The sequence below is a fragment of the Megalops cyprinoides genome, chromosome 20, assembly GCF_013368585.1.
Source record: "Megalops cyprinoides isolate fMegCyp1 chromosome 20, fMegCyp1.pri, whole genome shotgun sequence".
Classification (NCBI taxonomy): Eukaryota; Metazoa; Chordata; class Actinopteri; order Elopiformes; family Megalopidae; genus Megalops; species Megalops cyprinoides.
This window is the reverse complement of record NC_050602.1, coordinates 5,727,622-5,738,833: the sequence shown is the minus strand read 5'-3', so window position 1 is coordinate 5,738,833 and position 11,212 is coordinate 5,727,622.

Sequence of the window (11,212 nt, the reverse complement as noted above, 5' to 3'; positions counted from 1 at the left end):
CACACCTTGGGAGGCAATAGCTGCATGCTCTTCTCAACTTCCATGAGAATGTGATGCTTAATTTAGAGATGATCCCTGACAGGTAGCTCAGCCAGGGTGTTGAGGGAAGCCATCAGTACAGGGCTCCTCTCTGGTTGGGATTGGGAGGCCGTAGGTCTACTCCAGTGCATGTATGGACCACAGTATTGCCAATTGGTCAGGCAAAAAAAAAGAAAAAACACATGGGCAGTTGCCCAGTGACAGAGTTTGATTGTGATAGGTGGAGGTAGTGACAATGAGGGATGGATGGGCTAAAGATTGTAACCCTCCCTGTCAAAACAACGTCACTGTTGCCAGTGTCCAAAATGACAAAATGATCTCAAGCAATATTCCAGGTGTAAGAGTTTTTTCCAAAATAAAGATTTGGAGTCTGTCACAGAAAGAACAGTGAGTATTAATTCGACACACAAAAAAGAGAACGAGACAACACCTGTTGTTTTATAGATCTTGCCATTTTGCCGATAATTGGCCGTCAGGAATGCAAAGAGGAGCTGATTGCGAGCGGGGCACCAGCACATGCACTCGGCCCTTCTCCTCCTCCTGGATGCCTCGCGGCCTGACAGTGACATTAATTAAAACGCTGATCTGGTGGCCTCTGCATAGGCAGCACTACAGCTGTTTCCCTGGCTTGCAAAAGGAACCTGGCTCCCTCCGTGTTCCTCTGAGTAATTAATCCCAACCGTGGAGCTATTGAGAAATGGGTGTAACTGAAAAACTGTAAAAAAAAAAAACTATTTTAAAAAAAAAGTTTTCTGAAAATTATCAGTATGGGGAAAGGTTGAAGGGTTATCCTGAGAGCACTCCGGTTTTTCTAAATGTGTCTGCCAGCTGTATGAGGTCGAAGTGCCCTGTCATCTACTCCAACACTTTAGATGCACCCTAATGCATCCACCGCACTTACCAATGATAAGTGGTTAGTAATGACAGCCAGCATGCGGTAGACCATTAAGTCTTATTGCCAGGGTCGATCCTCATTCACAGACTTCCTGCAGATTTCAGTCTATTTGGACAGGGGCTTATTTCATAACGCAAGTTTATACATGAATCTGATCCACAGTGAAGCATCATATGTACTGTATAAGTTCCCATAGGACACAAGATATATTTAGATAGATCGATATATCTCCAAGATAGATAGATATATCTCCAGAAAATGCTTTCAGCATAAACAAACATAGCAAGTTACTCACAGGTACAAATCATATACGCTCTGTATATCAGTATACACTTAATATCATATCCATTTAAAGTACAGATATCAATACTCCACCAATTTACAACAAATACATACTCCAGCATTGCACAGTGCACAGGTGGATTGGTCGTAACCCAGACACACTCAGGAGGAAATATACATAATGAATGCCACCCAGTGTTTTCTCTGCGCTTTCAAGCTTCAACACTGTTAATTTCACACCCAGACACATTTGCGTGTATCAATGCTATGGAGTATGATGGCTGGTTATGTGGAGAGATGGTGTGCATGTTCTTTTCGCCGTATGCTCCTGCTCCCAGCCCCCGAGGCCCTCGGTACCCCAACCCCCCCCCCATCAGCCTGGCAGCCCCAGCTGATCCTCCCTGCCGCCCCCACTGCACTCAGCACGCATCAAATCTGGCTCTCAGGGGCCACCATCTGCCTTCAGACCCCAAAGGGGCAACCCAGCTTTAGGGAGACCAGCTTTCTTTCATGTCCAGGACAAATGGGCCTGGACTTCCACTGTGCGTTTTCATCACAGCGAGCCCTGGAGTAACCCTACAGTCTCAACCCGCCACCAGCCCCACGAACCCAACTCCACCGGAGCAAACCAGCCAGCTGTCCCTGCTCCCCCCCAGCTGTTGGAGGAACTTCTTCATGATGATAATTCACTGTCCTCTTCACCCCCTAAAACGAGGCCGTGGGGCAACTTGGCCAACCGAAGGCACAGATCAGAGAAAACGTGGCGTGTGGGACCGGGGGAAATGTTCTCAAACGTAGCTTCGTGGTTCCACCACAGACAATGAGGCTCTGCAAGGTTCTCAGAAGCCACCTCCGCTCTATCCAGCACTACCTCCGTATTCCCTGCCCGCCTCCTGAGTTAATCCGATTTCCAAGATGCGCTTCCACGCTTTTTAGATTGACACGCGGTGTACTTTGCTTTGACTGTTGTCTTTTTTTTTCCAAAATGCATTTTAGTCACATGAAGTACCACCTTAAGCTAAAGCCTTATCCCCGGGTAGCTGTCAGAGCTCATTATGAGCACATCTCGATTTTGCATCCATTTGCATGTGTTTATGTTGTCGCATTCCTTCTTCTCACTTTGTTTTTTTTTAAAATTCCGGTAGAAATTAAATTGCACGGTGTTGATGGCTGCGATTCTGATGAGTGGTCCCTCCTACCGGCTTTTAATTTGACGGGTATTAAATTTTGCACCAGCCTCAATCAAAGAAATTTCGCTGCTAAGCATACTGCGGCGAGCCGCTCCTCAGGGGACTCATTTGATTACAGTATAGGGTTAGCATCCGCTTTAATGAAGGAGAAAACATGGACCAACCCCACAGCAAGCAGGACACAATGCCACTAAATGAGGGGGTCGGCCTGCGTTTCTCACACATAATCCTACACAACACCCATGCGCCACAAAACTCGTCCTGTGCAATTGTTACGTTCCTACTCATACCATTGCCAATTTTTTTTACAAAGTAACACAACTAAGGTGCTACAGCAATAACGAGGAGTTCAGTGCAAACGACATCTGTCTAGCCAGGGTGAAAACTGCAATATGCTAATACCTTTGTGCTCCGCAGAGACTAAATCGTTGGAGATAATTATTCCCAAGCTGCATTGTCTGCCATTCTATGAAAGGAGTCTGTCCCACACGGACTCCGGAGTGTATTTCATCACTGAGAATCAGTTGATACTGTCCTGCCATTAATTCATCCTCCTTTTTTTCCCCATGAATTGGAATTGATCAGTTGGCTTAGCTTGCCCACTGCCACCCCTCCAGCTCCCCTGCCTCATTTTCATCCTGACATTTTTTATGTATATATTTCCATAAATTTAGCCACGTCCGTGCGCATTTGTCGTTTTTAATGGGGCTGCATTACCATTTCAGATGCGGCGAGGGGGCAGTTTTGGCATTGAAGGAGGTAAAAGGTACAAAGGGAGTGGAAAAGCCACACTGTGTGCAAGTCATTCTGAATAACGGGGAGACGGCTGACAAGCGCTGTCCTGCAATCCAGTCCAACGGCACTCATCCTCATTAAGAGGTGGCCTTGAGCCTCCCAGGCTTGGGAGGAGGCCGGACGTTCAGCCACCGTGGTCATGGGAGTCCGGTGACATCCAGGCTGCTCCTAATGGCATGGTGTTTGGTGGCACGGAGCCAAGCCGTGGTTGACCCAAAGGCCAGGTGACACACTGGTCTGCTTTGTGATGAGAGGCTCAGGCCTTTGCCATCTTCTGTGTGTTAGTCTCATCCCTCATCTTAAAATGAGTAAGATTTGGCATCATTATTGAGCCTAAGCTCAAAATGTCAGCAGTGCATCAAACCCACTCAAAAATTCTCAGTTTTTTCACACCAGAAACCTCACAAAAACTACACAACACCTCTCTCCCTGCTCTTCTACGTGTGTGTCCTATGTCCACCGTGACTGCTGCTCTGTGATTAGTGGAAAACCTGTGGCATGTTCCTGGCAGCTCCCCTCATTTCCGAGGTCAGTTCAAGGGATCGCCTCACCCTGTTTCACCCAGCCCCACTGACCTCCATTTCCCTTGTGGGTTCATCTCAGGACTCCCCTTCCTTCTTAAGCTGTCCAGGGCAAAAAGCTCCGTCTTACCCGCCTGATCTTCTTAGCCCTCACACCCCAATTCTGGCCAATCCATAAACACTATTACAGCCTGGCTCTTGGCCCATATCCTGGGCCTGGCGTTTGACTTGTGCTTGTGAAGTGGCTTCTGTTGCAACATGGACTTAGGAAACTACAGAGTTTTGCACGGTGCTGTACTTTGTTCAATATATACATACTTTTTCCCTTTCCAGTCAGACCCCAGAGACAGATGGCGAAATGAATCAGTGCTGCATTCTCCGGCGAGCGCCAGAATTAGAGAAAATCGCAGCTCGAAGTGTCGAAAAGGCACTCACGCGGCCCTCGTCCCTCTTTAAGCGGCATTAAAGACTTCGCACTTAGCTGTGGTTAATTTGCAGCGGGCTGACGCAGGCCCCGCCGTGACGACGCAGAGGCTCAACGGAATCCAAGGACCGGGCAAGGAGAGGGGGAGGCGCTCGCCACTGAACACTTTATTACCGCGTAAATCAGGGAGGAAATAAAGAGTGCCGTGACAACGCGGTGTGCTCACAGGTTTACAGTGAGAAGGAAAGAGGTGGTAAGGACTTTCGGAGGAGATAAGAGTTTTAGCTTGTTCGGAAGTGGGCGGGGGTTGGGGGGAATGGCATCAGGCCGACGCGGCTGGCGGAGGTTATCGCGTACCTCCGGCAGTGTTCTCCTCTGGCTTCTTCGAGGGGATTTATCCTCGCCCCCAGTGTGTCTGAATCGTGCTCTACATGGGGAAGCGAGCGAGAGAGAGAGAGAGAGAGAGGGAGAGAGCGGGGAGGAGGGGGTTAGCGATCAATACTAATGTGGGGAAAAGAAACAGACAAATGAGACGTCCTCTGCGGAGACATGTACCGAGATTGAATTTGACGGCCCCCTGGCACAGGAGTGTTCTGTGCGCACTGCCTCCCCTCTGTTCCTCTCTCTCTCCTCTCTCTCTCTCTCTCTCTATGAACAGAAGCATGAACTTCTCTCTGATATTTCCCAATATTTCTCTCTTTCACTCACTCTCCCTCTCAGATTCATAATAACACATTCTTTACTGGCATGACAAGGCTCTGCAACATTTCTCTTCCCTGTGCTCCGTCTCTCTCTCTCTCTCTCTCTCTCTCTCTCTCTCTCTGTCTCTCTCTCTCTTTCTCTCTCACTCTCTGTCTGTCTTTATGAGCATGAACCCTCAGATATTGCTCAATATTTCAAAAAATGTCTTACTCTCTCATGCACCCTCTCTCAAATTCAAAAGAAAAAAGTCTTCACTGGCATGACAAGAAAAAAACTGCAACCCTGCCCTTCTCTGTGCCTCTCTCTCTGCCTCTATCCTGCGTTGTTAATCCTTGCTACCATTCTGTCACTGTGACCTGCATACATCCCAACTCTCTGGGGCAGCGTTGCCTCAGAGGAGCAGGAGAGGTGTGATCAGCAAGAAAGGAGAGGCCTTTAACCACTGTAATTGGAGGCTTCCTCACGGAGGCCCAATAGCAGCATCCTAAAAAAAAGAAGCCTATCCACCAGCCGCATACTTAATCATATAAATTAGTGTGCCCTGCTCAAGGCCAGAGGATGTTCCGGAACAGAGAAGTGTCGAAACTTTTTTTTTTTTTTTTGCAGGGAAAGGAGCATGAGATGCAGCTGGGCTCTGGCGCGGGGGATTTACAGAGAGCCAGCGGAAAGCCCTCACCTGGCTCCGTTAGCTGCACTGCTCAGCTGTTTGCTGGCTGGAAATAGCAAGTCTTTCGTTTTCAGAGCAGGTGCTGTTCCGGTGTGCGTGTGTGTGGCTGGGGGGGTTCAAGTAATCTCACCTGCTTACCTTTCTATCTGACTGCTGCCTTCGTCATGCCCTTGGGCCTTCCCACCTGTTGTGTTACACAGCACACAAAGGTCTGTTGAGGACAGTTTTTCTGAAGCATTGATTTTCTGTTTTTATTCTTTACTGTAATGCGTATTTGTTACTGATATTATCCCTCTCTTGTTCTTTCAAAGTGGCTGTCATGTCTGATGTTCTCTGTTCGCCTTTGCTGTCTGTTTTGTTTAAAGTTCAATGAAAATATATTCCCCAAACAAAGAAAGAAATAAAAATTTTTGGTCTGCGTCTACACGGTAATTAGATACTGAAACTGACAATCCTATCAACGCTCAGAAAGTCAGCAGTGAGATAAACACCCCCCCGGAGAGGTCTGCAATGATGTGACGTTGACGAAGCCCAGCAGACCCATTACACCTTCATTAGAGTCATTTTCCTCTTCGGAGATTTTTGGTTACAGCAGCGCGCGTAATCAAACACCAGCCCTCAGTCTCTGTAGCTCCCAATGTATTGCTCCTAAGTATTTTTCCCATCGAAAAGCTGTCATGTCGTTAAGGGATGATAAACGCTTCCAATAAAAAAGCTGTTTTTGGGTAAGAGGGTGTCGTCACCGAAATGAGCTCCCCCTCTCTGTTTCCCTCTCCCTGCTTTTCCTGCAGAGCTGTTCGTCATTTGCTTTCCTCACCCTGAGTGTTTTGTCTCCTTCACCTTCAAGTTTGGGGAAGCTCCATTAATCTCCCCCCCTGTCCCACGCACACGGCGTGCTGCTTCTTCTCAGAAACACCTCCCTTTTCCACTGCGGAGCTAGAACCAGGCTGGCTGGCCGCCTGGGCCAAGGCTGGCTTACCCCGGTGCGGTGTCACCCCTTTCCCACGGCATCACCCGCAGCCAGAGGCATCACGCCGAGTGCTGGCATCCACCCAGAGCGAGCCGACCGCCTAAGCTGGGTCTGCGGCTCAAGCGTGTAGCTTTCCAGGGAAAAATGCAAGCTCCAAATTAACTTAGCTCCCACAGACTGCTGGCTGCTCACTGTGATTAGCAATGCAATCATGTGATTTTCTTTTCTCTGTGTTTGTCTGCTCAGTTTACAAGGCTTGCTTGCTTGTAAGTACATTGGCACTGGTAATGGCAGCAGGCCTGAGGTGGCACAATAGAGGGGGTTGTGGAAAAGCACCCTGAACCAGACTCCAGTGAGCCAGGTTCTGCTTAGCAGTGGAAAGGGGGCTTAAATCCCACTCACTACAGGGTACATCAGTGGAATACGGCTCTTCGAAAGTAGAAAAGGTCTTTTTTAGGCATACTTAAGACAATTGAATTCCAACTCTCTTTACAGAGGTAAATATATAAGTTTATAGGTATATATTACATAATTTAATATGTTTTTATACAAGATCTATGTTTTTTATTCTGAATCAGTCTAGAAAGGTTATGGCAACTTGCTGTGAAATTGAGTGAATAGCGACAAGCCTGTTAGAGGCACTGCTCAGGGAGGCGATTGCGATAGCGGCATTGGCAGAAACAGCAAACAACAGTAAATCTGGGAATACGTGCTTCAGAGTGGCAGCTTCATGGATTTCATGGTTTTCGGCTGTGACCTCACGGTGGTCCAGGACTCCCAGCCAGTTCAAGCAAACACTATCCCTTAGATATGGATGTCATGTTTGGTGGTGGGGGAGGGGTGTGTGTTTGTTTGTGTGGGAGGGGGAGTGTAAGACTGTTCTTCCGATGCACTCCGTGGATCCCCCGACATGGGGGCCACCGCCCCGCTCTGTCCCCGGCCGCCGCCGGCAGCTTGGGAGGGAGATCTCTTTTGTCACATGTCGAAAGCTCATCATCTTTGTCTGAAAGCGGGGGCCGCTCTCCTCTAACGCATCTTGACAGATTGAGTGTCTCCAAGGAACAAGCACCCCCATGCACCACCGACCCCCCTCCTCACAGACTTACACACACACACACACACACACTGGACTATTGGAATCCTCAAGGGCCCCCCCTCCCTTCCCAGAAATAAGCCACGGCGCTCGGAATAAGCCTCTTATCCCAGCCTCCCTATCTTCCTGCCTGCTCCGCTGATTAGAAGAGAAGAAGTTTATAATATCTTACAGCAGGGTCCATCTGTCGCCCCTCTGCCCCATCACTGGGGGCCCCCTGCGTGGTGCAGTCCACTGACAGCCTGCCAATGCCTGGGGAGCCACAGCCGAGTCAAGTGCCCCCCACCTTCCCACCCCCCCGGTGGCTGGTGCCACACTCCACAGGCAGGCGAGACGAGCGGGGCGTTGAGTTGCTACGACATTAACATACCCTCCTCTTCAGCTCAAACGCCTCAGATAAGAAAACGGGCAAACCAAATAAACAGGCATGACCTACTTAATCTGAGCATGAGGGAGAGAGAGCAAGAGTGTGTGAGAGAGAGAGAGGGAGAGAAAGGGGGGCCAGGGTCTGAATCGGCGGGGTTGCTCTGGGAGCCAGGCCTCAGCGGTGCTGTTAGGATGTCTGGCTCAGGTCCGGGGGGGACTGGTTCGCCCACCGGCCCTTTTGCCGATGTTTGTTCGAGCCGCATCTCCCCCTGCTAACGCCTTAATGAGCCCCCGTTCCACGGGAATGCTCTACACCAGCAGACAGCAGCTTGTCAGTTCTCCCCTCCACGGTCACGCCCCCTTGTCAATACCGCTGGCTTCACAGGCTGACTTGCAGTAAAACGGTTGACGGTGCGAGGCCTTGAAGCCATTGATTTTCTTTCCTGCTCGATAAGGGATTGAGCGGTCGGGCCTAATTACGCTGCGGATATTAACTGCTGCGTCATCTGGTGGTGTTTAAAGTTTGATAAATGCAGTCCGGCCCTAAGTAAACACTGGCTAACACTGGACACCGCACCGTGCCATCATTGTGGACGGGCCTCGGTGATTCGGAAAGCGTGGCTGATGTGAAAAAGGGAGAAGACACCCTCCCACCATCAGTACCACCACCCGACCCCCCCTTCCTGCTCCACAGGGCCTCTCAGAGGTGCAGTGGAATTGGATCGGAGATTACCAATTCCATAAGAGCACATGAGGGCCAGGTGGAATTGGGGGGAGTCGGGGGGGGTTGTCTCTGGTGCTTATCTCTGGAACACCTGTGATGAACGCTTGTGGCTGTTGATCGAACAGGGCAGAAAAACAAGGCTAAAAACATGAGGGGGTCACAGAGGTCTGATTTGGCCATTGTTTTACATTTCTGCACACACAGTAATGGCCAACTGTGTGAAACTGCATCAGCACTGCCCAACAGCCCACTCACTGGTCCGTGTAATGTAGTGATGATCTGTAACTCATCACTTTAAGTCCCCATTATTAAGCCTACATAACATTCTGTTGGACACAGTAGCTGTTGTGACTATTCACAGCAAATCATTAAAGTAAATCAAGAACTACTTGAAGTTAGGTAGCATGGGGAAAAGTGTGTTTTGTGTGTTGATATTAAAATATACATTTTACATATTTGTGTAGCAGTGTGTTTTGTTGGTGTTGTCCCACATATAGTATTCAACATAAGTTCACATGTATCAGAGTGTGGATTGCTGCATGCTTCTCAATAGCATCAAATTATTTATACTCTGTCACAAAGGAGTCTGAATGGTTATGTCTGCATTATGTAGGCTTTTTTATTGGGTGTACAAGGAAAGTGTTAAGCTTTGTTATGAAGGAAAGACTCACAGGTGTATAAAACCAAGTATTGTATTCAGGCAATAGTCTGGTCCTGTGTTTGGTCTTTATATGGATTCCAGGCATGTTCTGGCTCATGATAATTCAAACAGACACTTCAGCCAAGCGCCTCCACAAAAAAGAAACTTGACATACAGAAATATGACACACATTCAGTACAATCAACGTGAATCATTGCTGTCTTCTGAGAGATTTAGAACGACAGACAGAGGAGAAGCCAGAAATCCTCTGATAAACAGTTTTGGTCAGATATTTGGACAGCTTTAGTTTAGTATGAAACAGAAAAAATGTCATGAAGGCCTCTTTAATTATTTATATTTATGTATGTGGAGCTGTCAATCTCCTGCCCTATACTGCCTGTTGTGCTTTGTAATTTATTACATTGCATTTTGAGACATCATTGTGTTTTTAGTTAATACAAACATATTGTCCTCATGGATAATAAAGATGTATGTAATGCTGGGATTATCACCATAAATTGAGGCAATATCAGAAACCCAGAGCTGAATTTCAAGTTGAAAAATGGCTGTGCTCTTGAAATGACTTCAATTATGGCCCGCATATTAAAAGGAGAGTACGTACTCCAGAGCAAATTAAAACAGCTTGCTAAACGAGCACCTCAGGCTACTCGGTTCTGTGCCGCTTTGAAATCCTGTTTCATATTGTTCCCGTATTCTCCCAGAGGGGGGCTGGGTTGCTCAACTTTAATTAAAGGTATCGCGAAATATGCCACAACCTCTCAATCCAATCCATGTATTTTTTCCCCTCCTGTGTGAATGGTCTCACTTTTGCTGCAGCACGACTGATTGTACTGCAACGTCAGCGTTGGGCTATCATCACCATCATCATTATCATCATTGTCGCTACAATGTGGCGATTAACATGGGGTGAGGAAAAAGTCAAATCTGGCTGTCAAGTCCTGGCTGTGTATCCAATCAGTGCCATCATCCTCTTAATTCTGTAAGGGATCATTTATATCAGAGAGTGAGTAGGTCAGGGCAAATTGGGATGGTCTGGTCACCCTGGAGAGCTTCACCATCAGTGGTGGTGGCAGGTTTTGGCAGTAAGCTTTGTGTAAGTCTGTGAATGGACCCTGATTCTCAGACTGCAGGAGGTCTGGTGGAACATGCTGCATTGTCGTGGAAACACCACTAGATGACTCAAACGAGGTAAGATTCCAATCAATCACTCTACTTCTTGCTACTCCTTTATTTGGGGTCTAAGTCCTTGGTGTTTTGGACCGCAGGCTGTGGGGGCAAGTTTGGAACATGTTTTGAACACGTCCATTCCCAGTGCAGGGTACTCCTGCCACAGCCACCACTGCTAGGACCCCAAAAGCATGCACAGGACACAGGGGACCATCCAGATTCAATTAGGCCAATCGGGGTGAACCACCCTGTTGAACAATTAAACATGCAGTTACATGTGTCCATCCACTGTAGGTGTCAAGATATGTTTTAAAATGTTCTCCATTATTAATGAAATGATCAATCAACCAATCAATACATTCATTGATTAATACAGACTGTACTTGTACAGATCAATTGTACCAAAAGCATGTCTCAAAATGAAAGAGGTCAAATGAAGTATTCACTGCAGTCCATTCATGACATCAATACAGCAAATTGCAGTCCATCCAAATTGGCTTGCTTCTGTCAGGAATTGAATGTTTACACTCGCTGACACAGCATGTTGACAGAGTACCTGTTCTGCAGTGTTGTGTATGATACTGCTATCATTTTGCCTCAAATGAAGCAGGTTGTGTGCAGGGAAGCTGTTAGAGAAAAAAAGAGATTGCTTCAGCTCCATTCTTAGCACACAAATAGTGCAATCAGCTGGATTTCACTAAAGCCCCCTTATGTTC